This window comes from Capricornis sumatraensis, chromosome 2 (assembly GCF_032405125.1).
Source record: "Capricornis sumatraensis isolate serow.1 chromosome 2, serow.2, whole genome shotgun sequence".
NCBI classification, from domain to species: domain Eukaryota; kingdom Metazoa; phylum Chordata; class Mammalia; order Artiodactyla; family Bovidae; genus Capricornis; species Capricornis sumatraensis.
Window position 1 is genome coordinate 39,397,341 of NC_091070.1, and position 20,630 is coordinate 39,417,970.

Below are 20,630 nucleotides of genomic sequence, written 5' to 3' on the forward strand. Positions count from 1 at the left end.
CAGAACTGAACTGAAATGCAGCAGGAACATGACAATTTCTAGACATTCCTTCAAGTACCTCCCTTAGGATGAACTTGATAGGTAGGCCTCAGTGTGGAGAGGATTACAATTCTTCAGAATAATAAGAAGTTCACACTATTGAAATTTCACAGAAGAATTTTAAGGTCAAAATATAGTGGGTTCATTTCTCTTCATCTCTAGAGACAAAGCTGATGCTTTACTCAAAACCTAGTTCAAATCCCAGCCCAAACTTGTGGCCTCCTGCATTGAAATTCTTTCTATTAATTAGAGCTGACAGGGTGAGTTTCACTCTGGGTCAAAGGATCTGAGTACAACCCAACCCAATCAGACTGGTGTTATTTACTTTATCAGATAGAGAAGTTCTATATCGAGGTTGTATTTAGCAGGGATGCCAAAATAGCTGTCATCACTGCTGGTCGTCCACATTAGGTTTATTGATGTTTCAATCATCTCGTTCATCTTTTGGTAGATGGACCCTCCAAATTCAGTGCCATTGTTCATGTGAAAGTGCAGCTGGAAGTCTGTGGCCTCGTAACCTAGTGGAAAATTATTCTGTGACAGTTTGGATTTGGCTGTGTCAAAATTCATCTGATAGCCTGCGAAACAACCATCAAAGGCCAGCATAGCCCAGCCATAGGTGGTTGGTCTAGAAACATCTATATCAATGTTACTGTCAAGACTGAAACAATCCTGTTTATATGAGGCCTTTAATTTCCCACTCTTCTTTTCTTTTCTTGATACCATTTTTAGTACAAAAATGGCATCAAGAGTCAGTTTCAACCTTTCAGCCAACTTATTCTCCAAAGAGATTTCTCTTCCAAGAGTACTGTCTGTGTACCACTTTTGGGTGAGGGTCAGTCCACAATTACAGATTTTGTATTTGACCTCTAGGTTGCCCTCCCTATATTGGTATAAGCATGACCAGAAGTAGAAAATTCCACTCCTCTACATAACTTGGTTCTCAGATCTATTTGACCATGCCAAACCCATATCCTTTGTGGAAGACATCCTTGGCAGCCTTTCCTAGGTCACAGTAAGTCAGTGTTACACATATCTCCAATCAGAGGGCCTGACAATAAGTTTTAAGTGATATCTACCCAGGTGGCTCAGGGTTAAGGAATCTGCCTGCCAATGCAGGAGACACAGTTTCAGTCCCTAAGTCAAGAAAATCCCCTGGTGAAGGAAATGGCAAACCACTCCAATATTTTTACCTGGGAAATCCCATGAATGGACAGAGGAGCCTTGAGGGCTATGGTCCATGTGATCACAAAAGAGTCAGACACGACTTAGTGACTAAACAACAACAACAACTATCGTTAAAGAACATAATTTAGCTGTTCACTCTCACAAGGACAAAGACAGCATATACTTTCCAAAGAATTAAAATGAAAAGAGAGACCTCAGCTTCCTTTGCTGGCCCTAGTCCTTCTTGCTGATACCTGGATAAGTAACTCAATATTTTTGAACATCAACTTATCTCACACATAACATGGACATATCTTTTTTTGTTTTACCTCGGTAAATAAGTAGGCTAGATTGAGCTATTTTTCCCTCCTTTCTTGTCAAATTTGGGCAGTTTTAAACATCGCTAAATTTCAAAAGAGTAAAATAATTTTCAAAAATGATGTGGATCAAATCAAGGATGGAAGGTGCAAAGAAGGGGCAGGGCAACCACTAAAATAAAACAGTCCAGAAATAATGAGTTAGATGTCAAGTGCAGCCCAGAGAAGCACACATTGTCGTGGCTAAAAAATGGGTTTTAGAGTAATTTGGACATTGTGGCTTTTGACACATTATCGCTTACCTCTTTGTGTGTCGTTTTGTTTTGTTTTGATAAATAAAATACACATAATAAAACCTGCCTCTGAATGTGGGTATAAGAATTAAATAAAATCATGGAGGTGAAGCATTTGGCACAGTACCTAGCAAATAACTATTTGTATTTCTACGTACTAGCCTTCATTCATTTGAGACTTAATGACAAGATGGCATGAAACAAAACCAACAGTTGCAGTATAACCCAAAAGTGATCTTTCTGTTGCAGAATATTTTAGTTAAGTTTCCCACCATATTTGAGAGACTTCATTTATGCAAAATTCAAGCAGCTCATCTAAGAAACAGCTCAAACCTTGTGAAAAATGCATCTTTCTGGAAGAAACTGAAGATGATGAATGTAAAACTGTCTAGATGTGCAAACCTAGATGTGCAGTTTTCTGATGCAGCTGTAGAATTAATCTAATAAGATAACATTATAAATCACTGCAAATGTACACTGTGTAGTTTCTAAAACTTAAATTGACATTCTTGTCTGAGTTGTGAAGATTATGTAATATGGCTTAAGCTGTGTCAAGCAAAAGCTTCTGGTGGAGTAGGGAATAGAAAGAGGTAAATCAAATCTATCTGACTAATGATTTAAATAAAGGTATAAGATTTAATTTGAATCTCATTGATCCCAACTCTAGTCAATTTTGGATTAGTTGTGAGTGGAGATGAATAAGGCAAACAATTCAAATAATTCAGGAACTGATGTAGCAAATGATGTTATGTCAGTCAAAGAACCTGTAGCCTCTTACTTTCTGAAAAGAGACTGGCTACTCACTAGAAGTCATAAACTAACTTAAGTGTTATTCAAGAGATAAATCAATAGGTAATGACAAAACAGATTTATCATTTGGATGACCAAGTCATAGACAGTATTGTGGAAAGAAGATAGCTTCGTTAGCTTATGAAGTAAAAATGAAAAGAAAAGGGAAAAAAAAAAAGACCAAAGAACTCATAGATACATCATCTGAACAAAACTTTCTGGCAGTACCCTGGCTGGCTGAACTCATTGGCATGGGATCCAACCCAAATTCAATCTGAATCTTTACACAGCCACTTATTAGCCATGCTATCTATAGTAAGTCACTTAACATCTCTGAGTCTCTAGCTTTGTCATCAATAAGAATAATAACACTTCATCTGCATTGTTTTAAAAAAGGACTAAAGATAAAATATGCAAAGCATATTAGCAAAACAGTAGGTTCTTCATAAATGGTAGCTATTCTTATAAACCGATAATATGATGATTACCCCTTGCTACAAATTGCCCAATTTTGAGAGCCCTTAAAGCTGAAACAGGAGGAAATCCCATGGACGGAGGAGCCTGGAAGGCTGCAGTCCATGGGGTCGCTGAGGGTCAGACACGACTAAGCAACTTCACTTTCACTTTTCACTTTCATGCATTGGAGAAGGAAATGGCAACCCACTCCAGTGTTCTTGCCTGGAGAATCCCAGGGACGGGGGAGCCTAGTGGGCTTCCGTCCATGGGGTCACACAGAGTCGGACATGACTGAAGTGACTTAGCAGCAGCAAAGCTGAAATTCCAATACTTTGGCCACCTCATGCGAAGAGTTGACTCATTGGAAAAGACTCTGATGCTGGGAGGGGTTGGGGGCAGGAAGAAGAGGGGATGACAGAGGATGAGATGGCTGGATGGCATCACTGACTCGATGGATGTGAGTCTGACTGAACTCCGGGAGTTGGTGATGGACAGGGAGGCCTGGCGTGCTGCAGTTCATGGGGTCGCAAAGAGTCGGACATGACTGAGCGACTGAACTGAACTGAAGATTATTTTCTCTTGGGAGGCTGCCCTTTATGTTTAACTGGATTGCACTTAAGTATAAATGAATGAAGATAGAATATAGAGTAATTTGAATTTCTAGAACCTTGCATTTCTACTGCTAATGCCAACCCCCACTCTGGTTGATACTTAGAAAAGATAGGAAGCTTATGCAGAAAGCATCACCTTTATTCTAATCAAGCCTGGTCAAGAATGGAGAAACCAAACCTCATTGGTTATCTTCTACAAAATTAAATGAAAATACTTATACATGGCAAGCTTGTAATTATATAATGTGCTAAGTCGCTTCAGGCATTTCCAACTCTTTGAGACCTAGTGGACTGTAGCCTGCCAGGTAGCTCTATCCATGGGATTCACCAGGGAAGAACACTGGAGTGAGTTGCTATTTCTTTCTCCAATTACAAAACAAGGTCATATTATTTGTTAGTTCTGAAATTACAGTACCTCAAAATTGCATCTCAGTATTCTGTAGCAATTTGTTCATTAGTCTTACTTCCCCAAATAGTTTCTAGATTCCTCAGAGCAGGCGTATATATTTCACTTCACCTGAAGCACCAGGTGAACTACCTACTGCACAATGACATAGTCTTTCCCAACTGCCCTTATCCCAAGGGCAATAACCACAGGGTTCAGAGAGGAAAACACCTCATGGCCAAAACCCCAGTTCACGTATCCAGTCCTTATTTCTTGTCTCCTCTCACAAGAAAGATTTATACTCAGTATTTCCAAAACTCTCTCCACATCTTAAGGCGAACCTACTTGATGAATAACCACAGAATGATTCTGGCACATACAGTTGCAGGATATTGTATCCTAAAGCTAAGTACTGATTCAGTTTTGGGACACCAGTTCTGGTCCAGAAACTGGACACGAGTTTCTGTTGCCTAGCCCAATCTCCTTTTGACTATATTGGACACGAGTTTCTGTTGCCCAGCCCAATCTCCTTTTGACTATATTTCCACTGCTCTGGGGTGAAAATCAGGCTTGCACAACTTTTCTTACTATCTCTGTGACACCTGTTGCCAACCTAATAAAATGACTTGTTGGACAAGATAAAATACAAGCATTCCTCCCAAGAGTAAGTGAAAATTTTCAGGGATGATGAAATCTAAATTGTTACATAAAAAAGAAACCATTGCTTGACCACAAGGCAGAATATCTGCAGAATATCTGACTAGACTCCCATTCACATGTACAAACCAGAATACTTGGCTTTCTAGTCTTAAAATGTCTATTCACTTATTTCTTACTTTTATCACTGATTTTTAAGAAGAAAGTTTATATTTCTTTTGAATTTCAGGGATAATCTGTAACATTTCTTAATAATCTACATTAAAACTTTGGACCTTCAGTAACACCAAGAAAAACTTGTTAAAAATAAAAGGATTCTATTTTAACTCATGCCTTTCTCAGGAATAAATTGTTCAATACGTGCCTTATATTTGCATAATTAAAGATCACAGTTTTGCAATTTTTTTATTAAAAAGAGAAACTGCAAAGGTAAGTAAATTCATGTCACAACCTTTTTAATACAGAAAACTGCCGAAAGCTTTGAAATTACTGTCTTCCATAAACATATTAGAAATTTTTTAAAAAGTAATATTTTTAAGAGTCTTCATGAAAATATGATACTCATTACAAACATTGAAGAGAGGTAAATCAAAGAAAAAACTTCCATGCTAATCTAAATAGGAGGTTTGCCTCCAAAAAAAGAAGTCTGAGAGAGATTTTATTTAAGGCTTCCAAGGAAAGAAGATGCGTGTGTACTCCGTCACTTCAGTCATGTCTGACTCTTCATGACTCCATGGACTATGGCCCAGAGGCTCCTCTGTCTATGGGTGTCTCCAGGCAAGAAGACTGGAGTGGTTGCCATGCCCTCCTCTCAGGGTACTTCTTGACACAGGGATTGAACCCGCATCTCCTGTGGCTTTGCAGGCAGATTCTTTACTGCTGAGCCACCAGGAGGCCCAAGGAAAGAATATATATCAGGGGGAAAAAAAGTGTTTTTTCTGGGAATCAAAAAAGCAGAAATAGATAAAAATGATTGCAATCTTTATGAATATAGTATATAGCAAAGTAATATTAATGTCTTCAAAGAACTCAGCATGATGTGCTTTTCCAATTTGGCATAATGATTTTCAGTCCTAAATCTTTTCTGCTCTAACTACTGAATCTACTGTAACATTTAAACAAGTGTAAGAATATGTGAGAAATATTGTAAGAAGAAAAAAAGAAGAAATCTCCCTTGAAATATTCACTAAAAGCTGATTTTTCAAACTACAGCAGTCAGGTTCTGGGAAGAAATATATGATACACTTAAATGGGGATATCTGAATACAGTATTTTAAAAATGAGCTATTTACAAGTTGTGAGTAGATATACCAAAAAGAATAATACTGTATGTACTCTGCAGCTGGTACTGTCTCTAGGCCTAAAGGGGCAGAGAATAACAGACTCATCACAACCTGGAAACAAAATGTCTATGTGAAGAGAGCTACCTTGAAGAGCAGTGATTTTTCTTTTGAGGACGATTCATGCTGTGGTCACCCAGAAGAAGTCAGATCTTTCATCTTCTTCCTTGATGATCACTGACAGTGCCCACCCAGAAGTCAGAAGACAAGAGAGCACCTTGAGGTGTTCCATATCAACAGATTCCTAAGCTACAGGAGTACATGAGAAAGAATCAAGCACATACACACACTCCACTTGCTTTGTTTTGAGCCATTCAAGACATGCTTTGAAAGTGAAGAAGGCTATAGAATTGTGGGGTGGTCTACTTAGTATACATACTTTCTTATTTACAATTCACACAAACATGTAGAGTTTCTCTATTATAATTTTAAAAACAGAATTAGAATACTTGAGAGTGTAATTGGCTGAATAATACAACTAACTCAGAGGTAACCACAAAAGAGGCAAAATAAATTTTAATTTTCACATGAGAGACTTTGAAACAGCTATGTCAAACACTACCATCTTTCACCCATGGTTAGATTACTTGTAATTGAAATTCTGTATTAACATCTGTCAAAAGAATCAAGCTAGGGGCCCCTACACTATGATGGGAGAACACTACAGAATGTATCCTTGCTATTATTCCTGCATACTATCATACCCATGCATAGATCTCACAAACAACTCCAAAGAGAGTAAATATATATCACATTATTTTGAGGAGAAAACATTCCAAATAATCCATCCTTTTTAAGAAATGTGTTCTTTTTATACATCACATGTTCTAGTTATATTTGTTTGATTTTTATGAGTGTGTGTCAATTTACTATAGAAATAAATGTATGTTATATATATATATAAAGAGAGAGAGAGAGAGAGAGAGAGAAAGAGAGGATGAAGAGAAGGGAAGAAAAGAGAGAGACTGTAACAATGTGATCTTCTGCTGGACATCCCTAATCATTAGGACCATCCATGGGTCAGCTCCACGGAACAAAGATGCAAAACATGGTTAGCTGAAAGGAGGTAGTTTGTATCTCCTTCACATTAAGCCTACACTGGTATAGCAGCTTGCTTCACAGGGTCCTAAGAAACCAGGTACGGATATGGAGTTCCATCCATGCTGCAAGGATCCAACTTTTTTTTCTATGTTACCCAAGAACGTTGCACCACCACATCTTTATTATAGCCAGAAAGTAGGGGACTATGGAAAGGAAAAGACACATCTGCTCCTTTCAAACGTATAAATATGAAATTGCCCATATCTCCTTCACTGTCTCATCCTTTTGTCCAAAACTTATTCATAGGGCCTCATCTTTTTGAAAGAGGCAAGAAAATATAGTCTTTTGGGGGGTGGCCACAAATTCAACTACAGAAGAAGAAAGCATGGATATTGTGGAAAAGGAGCCAAAGTCATTTGGAGTGACTTACCAGGCATCTGCCATGAAAATTGGTTCCTTTGTATAGGAAAGGAATGTCACAAGGGATTCATTCTCATTTTTACCTAAATATACCCTACAAGAATTATTGGCCAATCACCGAAATATTCAGTGCTCACTGTACACTAACATAAATTGCTCTTAAAAATCATACAGATGAAAAATAAATTACTACAAACCAGAGACGGAAATCGTAAAGAAAAATCATTAGCATTGGCAAGACAAGCTAGGGTAGAAAAAAGGAAGATAGAAACAAAGAGTGAGGAGGTGACAGTACAATGAAGGACAAATCTGATCAAGCACTGGAGATATGGAAATGTAAAAACATCTCGATTTTAGTTAAGAACAACAAAGAAAAGAGAAATAAGAGTCAATGAAGTGTACATGGATAAGTTATTTACTACTGTGTGTGGTTATGCTGGAGACTCTGAAAGATATAAAACATGCCTATAATTTTCACCTTATAACTGTCCACCCAAGTAATGAGAAAACTGTGTATTTTACTTATGATTTCCTGATTTTATTTACTGACTGAGTGTTGTACCTGGAACCATCAACTTTCCAGCATTTCTTCTCTTCCAGGAAGAATGACGAAAGAATGCCCTCAGGCAGGAAGGTGTGGAAATAGAAAGCTTTTGGAATATAAAACAAGGGTCACATGGAGGTGCAGGTGATTTCTAGGATGGCCTCAAGAGACATGAGTGGAGGAGTAGAGGATGAACAGCATCTGTTATAGAAAGTGACCAAGACGTCACAAAAATCTCTGCTTTTGTGGATTTTAAAATTCATCGGAATTGATGTACAATAAACAAGTAAATACATGGGTGAGATAATTCCTGGTAACAAAAGACATATGCTATACACATGAAACAGAATCATGTGATAAAGAATGACTGGAGGACAGGATGAGGGAAAGAAAAAGAAAAGAGGAGAAGCGAAATTAGGTTCAGTTATCAAACGAAGTCTCTGAGAAAGAGGAATTTGAAATAAGTTCTGCAAAAAAAAATCAGGGAACAGAACATTCCAAACAGGGCAAAATATAAGAACAACAAAAACTCAGAGGTAGGATCAATCTTGGCATGCTCAACAGTCAGGGAAAAGGAAGCAGAGGTAGAGAGTGATAAGAGATGACATTGAAGAGGGAGTCACATTACACAGATCCATAGATCACTATAAGAATTAAAATGGTAAAACTCATTTACATATTTTTAAAAATCAGTTGGGTACTCTGTAGGATATGCATTTTATGGGGGCGAAAAGGAGGGGCATTATCACAATAAGTAGTACAGACAAGAGACAATGTTTGCTTAGACAACACTGGCAGCTCTGGAGGTAGATCAGGATATATTCGTGATCTTCAGTTCACTAAACGTGTTGATAGATTGGAGCACAGAGGGTAAATGATATTCTACTCTTCATTGAAAGAGAAATACAGAGGAAAAAAATGGAGTGTTGGGAGTTCAGGAGACTTAACTCTTGACTTGACTTTGAATCTAACTAGCTGTTTAATCCTAGGTCAGCTGAACAGCTATTTTAGGTTTTCTGCTTCCCCACTTCTGAAATGGTATCAATAACAGCATTCCTATGCCAGAGTTTCTAAACTTCAAACTATAGAGATAAAAGAGATTTGACAATTTCAATGTGCTGTATAAATTTAAGGTATTATTAGGGATGTCATAAGTTGCTTTTAAAAAATTGTATGCTATTACTTTCATAACCTTTTATTTATGATAATTAATGTGATTAGTGTGTTAATTTTCTACAGCTGCACCCTGGGGCAGTCACGCAACAGTTATAATTTTTAAAATTGGGCAAATAAGTAAATGTCAACCTGTAATAAAATCCAAATGAGTCCCTGATGAATGTTGATGGTAACTGGTAATTTACCTTATAAAATATTGTACCTGCCCAGTTATCTTGGAATAGCTGATTTTTCAAAATAATTACCTTGTTCTGCCTAGTGAAGTGTCATCTGAGGGAGTCTTAACACATAGTGGTGATTTTTAATTTGCTGATTTAAATATCATATTTATTAATGAAATAGTAACATTTTAATTCAGATTATGTCCAAAGAGAGAAATGCATGTTACGCACTATAGAGTGCCCTGTTGCACAATGATAAGGCCCTCACTTGGTCCTTTCCAGACGATTAGCACTGCTGTGACTTACAACGGGGTTATATGTAACTAGTGCAGTAAAAGAGAGCTGCTCATTTCTTACATGTTTTTAACTACCATTTATCAAAAAAAAAGAAAGAAAGAAAGAAAGAAAAATAAAAACTCTCCTCCTGATAAAGGTATAATTTTATTGGAGAAAGAGCTAAGAAGCAAATGGATACAGCCTCCTACCCGGACCCCAAAAAAAGTCTTCGTCTAAGACATGATATATTTAAGAAGTCAATCTTTAACTTTTTATTTTCTGAGAGTCATATGTTATTTCATTAGATCTGCAAACAAACTACAGAATCATATTGACAGTATGGAGTACTGATATTTGCTATGATAGTGTTCACTGCTCATCAAATTTTTGACTTTTGGTTAACTTTCTGTTTTGCTTTTTAAAGCATAATTCTCACAGATATCATCAGTTCAAGAAATCTGGGGGGAGTGGAAAAGAGCTTAAAATTCTACTTGAAAATGAATTAGAGAATCATAAAGTAATTGCCTGGAATAAGTGTATGGAGACTTGGATAAGTAATTATAAAAGGACTAAAGTAGACTGAAAATAAAAATAACATTTTTAGCATGTTTGGAAAAACCTCCTGAAGATGTTCTTTCAGCATGACCAATACCAAGTAGGTAAAGATCAGTTTTGGTTTTCATATCCAGTCCAAAAAATGATAATTCTCTAACAGCTCAAAAGCTCGTCTCTTTTACTTCTTCAGACTTTTAATCAGTATCACAACTTTACACATTTTATTGGAAATATATAGATTATAAAATACTATACATTGTGCCAGTATGTTTGAATTAACCCTTTCAGTTATTTGAAAACTAAAGATGTAAAACATTAGCATAATATGAAATAGTCATCTTTTAATTTAAAAATTAAAAGTAGAACAAGACCTGAACAAATGCTTGAGCAAAACAGGTTTACAAATAGCCAGTAAACACACGAAAAGATGATTAGTATTATTATTCATTAGAAAAATGCAAACTAAAACCAAAGTTGAACGGTTTTATGAAGATATACAGGGCCTTCTAGAATTAACACCCCCAAAAATGTCATTTTCATAATAGGGAATTGGAATGCAAAAGTAGGAAATCAAGAGATACCTGGAGTAATAGGCAAATTTGACCTTGGAGTACAAAATGAAGCTGGGCAAAGGCTAACAGAGTTTTGCCAAGAGAATGCACTGGTCATAGCAAACACCCTCTTCCAGCAATGCAAGAGATGATTCTACACATGGACATCACCAGATGGTCAATACTGAAATCAAACTGATTATATTCTTTGCAGCCAAAAATGGAGAAGCTCTATACAGTCAGCAAAATCAACACCGGGAGCTGACTGTGGCTCAGATCATTAACTCCTTACTGCAAAATTGAATAAAGTAGGGAAAATGACTAGACCATTCAGGAGGGACCTAAATCAAACCTCTTATGATTATTAAGTAGAAGTGACAAATAGATTCAAGGGAATAGATCTGATAGAGTGCCTGAAGAACTATGGACAGAGGTTTATGGCATTGTACAGGAGGCAGTGGGCCCTGGTAATCACTGATCTGATTTGTGTCTATAGTTTTCCCTTCTCCAGATTTTCATATAAATGGAATGAAATTATTTGTCTTTCTTCATGTCTTTTGTAAGATTCATCCATGTTCTTACACTGATTTGAAGTTTGCCCTTTTATAATTGCTAACAATCTATTGCTTCTATGTATTACAATTTGTTTATCTCTAGCTGATTGATATACATTTAAATGAAAACATGAAAAGAAATAGAGGATAAAAACAGAATGGGCAAGACTAGAGATATCTTCAAGAAAATTGAGAGATCAAGGGACTATTTCATACAAGGATGATAAAGAAAGTAAAGATAAGGACCTAACAGAAGAACCATATATATTAAAAGGGTGAGTTTTAATAAACGTAGATTATGCATTAATAAATATGCTCTTAAAATGTTATTGATGACTAGTGACTAATTAACATGATTTTATTAAGATGACTTATGACGAATTTTATGGCAACAATTTAAACACATAATAAATAGATAAATATCAAGAAAAATACTTACTAAAATAGACACAAGAAAAACAGAAAATCTAAGCTAAGTGATATATTATTAAACTAAATGTTTACTATTATTAATTTTGGAATACTAATGTTTTAATTCACTTATAAAATTTTTTAAAGATTTAAGAAAATAATAATTGTAGACTAATACTTACAGAAAATAGAAACTGTGAAAACCCTTTTCAGAACATTTTATGAAGCCAACATAATCTTGATAGAAAATCTGACAATGTACCACATGAAAGAAAAGTACAATCTAGCCTTATCATAAAAACTGATGCAATACAAAAATCCTACAAAAAACTTTACAGAAAAATGCCAGTAACATATAAAAATTGAAAACTGCCTAAAAGATTTCTTTTAAAAAAATTAATCTATTATTTTAATTGGAGGATATTATATTGTTGTGATGGTTTGGGCCATACACTGAAATGAATTAACCATGGGTGCACATGTGTCTTCCCATCCTGATCCTCCTTCCCACCTCCCTCTTCATCTTATCCCTCTGGATTGTCCCAGAGCACCAACTTTGAGTGCTGTGTTTTATCCATTGAACTTGCACTGGTTGTCTGTTATACATATGGTAATATACATATTTCAATGCAATTCTCTCAGATCATCCCACCCTTGCCTTCTCCCTCAGAGTCCAAAAGTCTGTTCTTTACATCTGTGTCTCTTTTGTGGCCATAAGATTGTCGTTACCATCTTTCTAAATTCCACACATATATGTTAATATATGGTATTGGTGTTTATATACAAAAGTGTCTTAATTCTTAAATATAAATAAGTAAACTTTCATTTTATAGTTGTACTTTTGATTTTGACAGTTGTTGGGGAGATGCCTTAGTTCTTAAGAAAACAGGCCAATTATTAATAGCTTTTGGATTAGAGATACGAAGGGAAAATTTTATGCAGAAATGGGCTCAATAAAGGACAGAAATGGACCCAGCAGAAGCAGAAGATATTAAGAAGAGGTGGCAAGAATACACAGAAGAACTGTACAAAAAAGATCTTCATGACCCAGATAATCACGATGGTGTGATCACTCACCTAGAGCCAGACATCCTGGCATGTGAAGTCAAGTGGGCCTTAGGAAGCATCACTATGAACAAAGCTAGTGGAGGTGATGGAATTCTAGTTGAGCTATTTCAAATCCTGAAAGATGATGCTCTGAAAGGGCTGCACTCAATATGCCAGCAAATTTGGAAAACTCAGCACTGGCCACAGGACTGGAAAAGGCCAGTTTTCATTCCAATCCCAAAGAAAGGCAATGCCAAAGAATGCTCAAACTACCGCACAATTGCACTCATCTCACCCACTAGTAAAGTAATGCTTAAAATACTCCAAGCCAGGCTTCAGCAATACATGAATCGTGAACTTCCTGATGTTCAAGCTGGTTTTAGAAAAGGCAGAGGAACCAGAGATCAAATTGCCAACATCCGCTGGATCATGGAAAAAGCAAGAGAGTTCCAGAAAAACATCTATTTCTGCTTTATTGACTATGCCAAAGCCTTTGACTCTGTGGATCACAATAAACTGTGGAAAATTCTGAAAGAGATGGGAATACCAGACCACCTGACCTGCCTCTTGAGAAATCTGTATGCAGGTCAGGAAGCAACAGTTAGAACTGGACATGGAACATCAGACTGGTTCCAAATAGGACAGGGAGTGCGTCAAGGCTTTATATTGTCACATTGCTTATTTAACTTATATGCAGAATATATCATGAGAAATGCTGGGCTGGAGGAAGCACAAGCTGGAATCAAGATTACCAGGAGAAATATCAATAACTTCAGATATGCAGATGACACCACCTTTATGGCAGAAAGTGAAGAAGAACAAAAGAGCCTCTTGATGAAAGTAAAAGAGGAGAGTGAAAAAGTTGGCTTAAAGCTCAACATTCAGAAAACAAAGATCATGGCATCTGGTCCCATCACTTCATGACAAATAGATGGGGAAACTGGAAACAGTGGCAGACTTTATTTTGGAGGGCTCCAAAATCACTGGAGATGGTGATTGCAGCCATGAAATTAAAAGATTCTTACTCTTTGGAAAGAAAGTTATGACCCATCTAGATAGCATACTAAAAAGCAGAGACATTACTTTGCCAACAAAAGGTCTGTCTAGTCAAGGCTATGGTTTTTCCAGTGGTCATGTATGGATGTGAGTTGGACTATAAAGAAAGCTGAGCACAGAAGAATTGTTGCTTTTGAACTGTCTTGTTGGAGAAAACTCTTGAGAGTCCCTTGGACTGCAAGGAGATCCAACCAGTCCATTCTAAAGGAGATCAGTCCTGGGTGTTCATTGGAAGGACTGATGTTGAGGCTGAATCTCCAATACTCTGGCCACCTGATGTGGAGAGCTGACTCATTGGAAAAGACCCTGATGCTGGGAAAGATTGAGGGCAGGAGCAGAAGGGGAAGACAGACGATGAGATAGTTGGATGGCATCAACAACTCAATGCACATGGGTTTGGGTGGACTCGGGAGTTCGTGATGGACAGGGAGGCCTGGCGTGCTGTGGTTCATGGGGTTGCAAAGAGTCAGACATGACTGAGCGACTGAACTGAACTATGGATAAAGGGAGCAATATTGCCAATTACTCTGCATCAGAAAGAAAAAGAGGGAAAATCATAACGGGGAAAATTTATGCATTTGGAGAATCTGAATGTATGGGAGTTATTTATATTTTTCTTTCAACTTCTCTATTAATTTGAAATATTACCTCCTTTCCCAAAATTTGCCAAAATTACATTTAAAAATCAATCAGTATAATTCACTAGTGAATGAGAAGAAATATCTATGAGAATGGCATAATTAGAAATAAAAACCAATTCAAAGTCATAACCCATTTATACAAAAGCTCAGAAAACTAGTAGATTTTTAATTTGATAAACATAATCTTCAAAAAATATGAGAAAAAAAATCTGAAATGTTAAAAGTTTTCCCTGCAGGAGAAAAAGTGAGACAATATTTGTTACTATCATCATTTTCATTCCATTTCATTCTATTTTATCCAAAGCCAATGCAAAGACAAGGAGTAAAAGAGTAGTGATGAGAAAGGGATAAATTTCACTTTTGATTGAAGTCTATATGTTTGTGTTCATATACAAGAGAACTTTCTACTAAATTATTATAAATAACACAGTCAAGCAACGAGGTCAATATTTAAAAATTTATTTCTTTATACAACAGCGAGAATACTAAAATAAAAAATGATACTATTTAGAATAGCATCAAAACATCAAATACCTTGAAAAAATCTAATCAAATTAATGTAAAATTTCAACAGAACTATAGAGCATTATTGAGTAAAATTTAATCAAATCTAAATAAATGAAGAGGTAAAATATGTTCACATATTTAAAACCCAAATGTATAAATGTGCTCATTGTCCTAAAGTAATAAACTGATTACTGTGGCAATCATAGTTGTACCAGACTTATTTATTTTCAAAACTGACACATTAACTCTAAAATTTAGGTGAAAATACAAAAGCTAAGAGTCACTAACATCTTAAATATAAGACTACAGTATTCATCAGTTCAGTGCAGTTCAGTCACTCAGTTGTGTCCAACTCTTTGCGACCCCATGAATCGCAGCACACCAGGCCTCCCTGTCCATCACCAACTCCTGGAGTTCACTCAGACTCGTGTCCATCGAGTCAGTGATGCCATCCAGCCATCTCATCCTTGGTCGTCCCCTTCTCCTCTTGCCCTCAATCCCTCCCAGCATCACAGTCTTTTCCAATGAGTCAACTCTTCACATGAGGTGGCCAAAGTACAGGAACTTCAGCTTTACCATCATTCCTTCCAAAGAAATCCCAGGACTGATCTCCTTCAGAATGGACTGGTTGGATCTCCTTGCAGTCCAAGGGACTCTCAAGAGTCTTCTCCAACAACACAGTTCAAAAGCATCAATTCTTCGGTGCTCAGCCTTCTTCACAGTCCAACTCTCACATCCATATATGACCACTGGATAAACCATAGCCTTGACTAGACGGACCTTAGTCGGCAAAGTAATGTCTCTGCTTTTGAATATGCTATCTAGGTTGGTCATAACTTTTCTTCCAAAGAGTAAGCATCTTTTTATTTCATGGCTGCAATCACCATCTGCAGTGATTTTGGAGCCCCAAAAAATAAAGTCTGACACTGTTTCCACTGTTTCTCCATCTATTTCCCATGGAGTGATGGGACTGGATGCCATGATCTTTGTTTTCTGAATGTTGAGCTTTAAGCCAACTTTTTCACTCTCCTCTTTTACTTTCATCAAGAGGCTTTTTAGTTCCTCTTCACTTTCTGCCATAAGGGTGGTATCATCTGCATATCTGAGGTTATTGATATAAAGACCTATCATATAAATGAAGAGAGGGAGGATTATTGCAAGGGAGGATAAACCCATATGAAAGAACAGAGTCCTGAAAGAGAACAACCTGGTTCTTTGACAAAAGGGGCAATGTCGTGTAGGAGAGATGATCTTTTCAATAAACAATTCTCAGCAATTGATTATCCATAATAAAAAACAAAAGTAGATTTTTTAACACACATCAATCCTCAGAATCACTTTCATTTATTGTAGATCTAAATGAGAAATGTAAAGTAACTGTAATTTTAGAAGATAATATAGTAAAATATCTTCAGGGCATTGACAGAATATTTTTGATAGGCAATAAAACATTAATCATTTGAACTACATTAAAATTAAATATTGCAGTCCTGCAAAAAGTGCCAGTAGGAGTTCAAAAGCAACCCAATCAGAATATTATTTGCAACTCATACAGGTGACAGATGGTTTACTAACAGAATACACAAAGTCTCCAACAATGAGGCAACTTATCAGAAAAATGGCAAAAATTTTGAAGAAACATTTTCAAAAGAAGCTCTACCAATATCCAATAAATACTTGAAAAAGTACTCAAGTTCACTAATCCTCAACTAAATGATAATTAAATCTACCATGAGAAACCACTACAAACCCACCAGAATACCTTTTAAAGATGGATACATGTATGACTGAATTCCTTCACTGTTTCCTTGAAACTACCACAACATATATTAATTGGATATACCCAAATACAAAATGAAAAGTTTAAAAGAAAATTTAAAGTGTTGATGAAGTTTTGGAGCAACTGGAAATCTCTCACAATGCTTTCGGGGATGCAACCTGAACAACTACTTTGGGAAAAGGTTTCATGGTATCCACTACATTTTACACTTACTGTATGACTCAGGAATTTCATTTCTAGGTATCTTATCAATAGAAATATGTATATGTATATATGTACTACTAGAAATATTTATAAATGTTCACAAAAATTATTTATAATAGCCTTAAATTGAAAACAATGTCTAAGATAGATAGGAAAGAAAAAATAGTATTATATACATATATTGGACTACTATACATCTAGCAAAATAAATATGATAAAGATAGAATCATTTATGTGATTCTCAGTCATAATATTGAGCAAGAGGAGTAAATAAAAACAAGCATATTCTGCATTAATACACATATCAACTTTTTAGGTTTAAGTTGTTCTGTCCCATTAGAAATCAGGACAGAGGCTACATTGTGGCAGAAGGGCTTAGGATAGTGATTAGGATGGGGCAGGGGGAACCTTTGAGATCCTGCTAGTCTTCCACTTCTTAACCTAGTGTGTAGACTCAACAGTCTATTCACTCAGCCCTAATTCACTGAACTGTATGCTTATGATTTGTAAAATTTAATGTATATATATTATATTCTAATGAAAAGTTTCTAAAAAGAGAAACATGATGATAAAATGGTATGATTTTACTTACTGGAGAAACAGAATTACATCACAAAGATAGAAGGTTTCCCACAGGTCAAGTGTGTGACAACTTTAGTCTCAAAAAGAAAAATGATTTTAGTGGGTTGAAACACCACTGGATCAATGAAAATCCAAGACTCCATAATGATTTTAAAAAAAGAAAAACTAAAAAAATTTGTTTGTCACCCTTTATTCTTTGAGGCAGCTATTAAAACAACACCTTACTCTGAAAATTGATAATGAAAGACAAAGATTTAAGTACTTACATTGCCCTTCCTGTAAAAAACTATATTTTAAGATAATAGACAGAGAGATAGATAGAAATGGAACTATCAGTCAGTTCAGTTCAGTCGCTCAGTCGTGTCCAACTCTTTGCGACCCCATGAATCTCAGTATGCCAGGCCTCCCTGTCCATCACCAACGCCCGGAGTTCACTCAGACTCACAGCCATCGAGTCAGTGATGCCATCCAGCCATTTCATCCTCTGTCGTCCCTTTCTCCTCTTGCCCCCAATCCCTCCCAGCATCAGGGTCTTTTCCAATGAGTCAACCCTTCGCATCAGATGGCCAAAGTATTGGAGTTTCAGCTTCAGCATTAGTCCTTCCATTGAACACCCAGGACTGATCTCCTTTAGGATGGACTGGTAGGAGCTCCTTGTAGTCCAAGGGACTCTCAAGAGTCTTCTTCAATACCGCAGTTCAAAGCCATCAATTCTTCAGTGCTCAGCTTTTTTCACAGTCCAAATCTCACATCCAAATATGACCACTGGAAAAACAATAGCCTTGACTACACAGGCCTTTGTTGACACAGTAATATCTCTGCTTTTTAATATGTTGTCTAGGTTGGTCATAACTTTCCTTCCAAAGAGTAAGCGTCTTTTAATTTCATGTCTGCAATCACCATCTGCAGCGATTTTGGAGCCCCCCAAAATAAAGACTGCCACTGTTTCCACTGTTTCCCCATCTATTGCCATGAAGTGATGGGACCAGATGCCATGATCTTTGTTTTCTGAATGTTGAGCTTTAAGCCAACTTTTTCACTCTCCTCTTTCACTTTCATCAAGAGGCTTTTGAGTTCCTCTTCACTTTCTGCCATAAGGGTGGTGTCATTTGCATATCTGAGGTTATTGATATTTCTCCTGGCAATCTTGATTCCAGCTTGTTCTTCTTCCAGACCAGCAATTCTCATGATGTACTCTGCATAGAAGTTAAATAAGCAGGGTGAAAATATACAGCCTTGATGTACTCCTTTTCCTATTTGGAACCAGTCTGTTGTTCCATGTCCAGTTCTAACTGTTGCTTCCTGACCTGCATACAGATTTCTCAAGAGGCAGGTCAGGTGGTCTGGTATTCCCATCTCTTTCAGAATTTTCCACAGTTTATTGTGATCCACACAGTCAAAGGCTTTGGCATAGTCAATAAAGCAGAAATAGATGTTTTTCTGGAACTCTCTTGCTTTTTCCATGATCCAGCGGATGTTGGCAATTTGATCTCTGGTTCCTCTGCCTTTTCTAAAACCAGCTTGAACATCAGCAAGTTCATGGTTCACGTATTGCTGAAGCCTGGCTTGGAGAATTTTGAACGTTAGTTTACTAGCATGTGAGATGGGTGCAATTGTGTGGTAATTTGAGCATTCTTTGGCATTACCTTTCTTTGGAATTGGAATGAAAACTGACCTTTTCCAGTCCTGTGGCCAGTGCTGAGTTTTCCAAATTTGCTGGCATATTGAGTGCAGCACTTTCACAGCATCATCTTTCAGGATTTGAAATAGTTCAACTGGAATTCCATCACCTCCACTAGCTTTATTTGTAGTGATGCTTTCTAAGGCCCACTTGACTTCACATTCCAGGATGTCTGGCTCTAGGTGAGTGATCACACCATCGTGATTATCTGGGTCATGAAGATCTTTTTTGTACAGTTCTTCTGTGTATTCTTGCCACCTCTTCTTAATATCTTCTGCTTCTGTTAGGTCCATACCATTTCTGTCCTTTATCGAGCCCATCTTTGCATGAAATGTTCCCTTGGTATCTCTAATTTTCTTGAAGAGATCTCTAGTCTTTCCCATTCTGTTGTTTTCCTCTATTTCTTTGCATTGATTGCTGAGGAAGGCTTTCTTATCTCTTCTTGCTATTCTTTGGAACTCGACATTCAGATGCTTATATCTTTCCTTTTCTCCTTTGCTTTTCACCTCTCTTCTCTTCACAGCTATTTGTAAGGCCTCCCCAGACAGCCATTTTGCTTTTTTGCATTTCTTTTCCATGGGGATGGTCTTGATCCCTGTCTCCTGTACAATGCCACGAACCTCATTCCATAGTTCATCAGGCACTCTATCTATCAGATCTAGGCCCTTAAATCTATTTCTCACTTCCACTGTATAATCATAAGGGATTTGATTTAGGTCATACCTGAATGGTCTAGCAGTTTTCCTACTTTCATAAATTTAAGTCTGAATTTGGTAATAAGGACAGAATGTGGTCCACTGGAGAAGGGAATGGCAAACCACTTCAGTATTCTTGCCTTGAGAAACCCATGAACAATATGAAAAGGCAAAATGATAGGATACTGAAAGAGGAGCTCCCCAGGTCAGTAGGTGTCCAACACACTACTGGAGATCAGTGGAGAAATAACTCCAGAAAGAATGAAGGGATGGAGCCAAAGGAAAAACAATACCCAGCTGTGGATGTGAATGGTGATAGAAGCAAGGTCCGATGCTGTAAAGAGCAATATTACGTAGGAACCTGGAATGTCAGGTCCATGAATCAAGGCAAATTGGAAGTGGTCAAACAAGAGATGGCAAGGGTGAACGTCGACATTCTAGGAATCAGTGAACTAAAATGGACTGGAATGGGTGAATTTAACTCAGATGACCATTATATCTACTACTGCAGGCAGGAATCCATCAGAAGAAATGGAGTAGCCATCATGGTCAACAAAAGAGTCCAAAATGCAGTACTTGGATGCAATCTCAAAAATGACAGAATGATCTCTGTTTGTCTCCAAGGCAAACCATTCAATATCACAGTTATCCAAGTCTATGCCCCAACCAGTAATGCTGAAGAAGCTGAAGTTGA

At 37.0% G+C, this 20,630-nt stretch overlaps 1 pseudogene; it reads right to left on the reverse strand.

Annotated features, from left to right (window-relative positions):
• Positions 1–217: 217 nt before the first annotated feature.
• Positions 218–20,630, reverse strand: part of LOC138096232 (voltage-dependent anion-selective channel protein 3 pseudogene) — a 43,613-nt pseudogene continuing 23,200 nt past the window's right edge.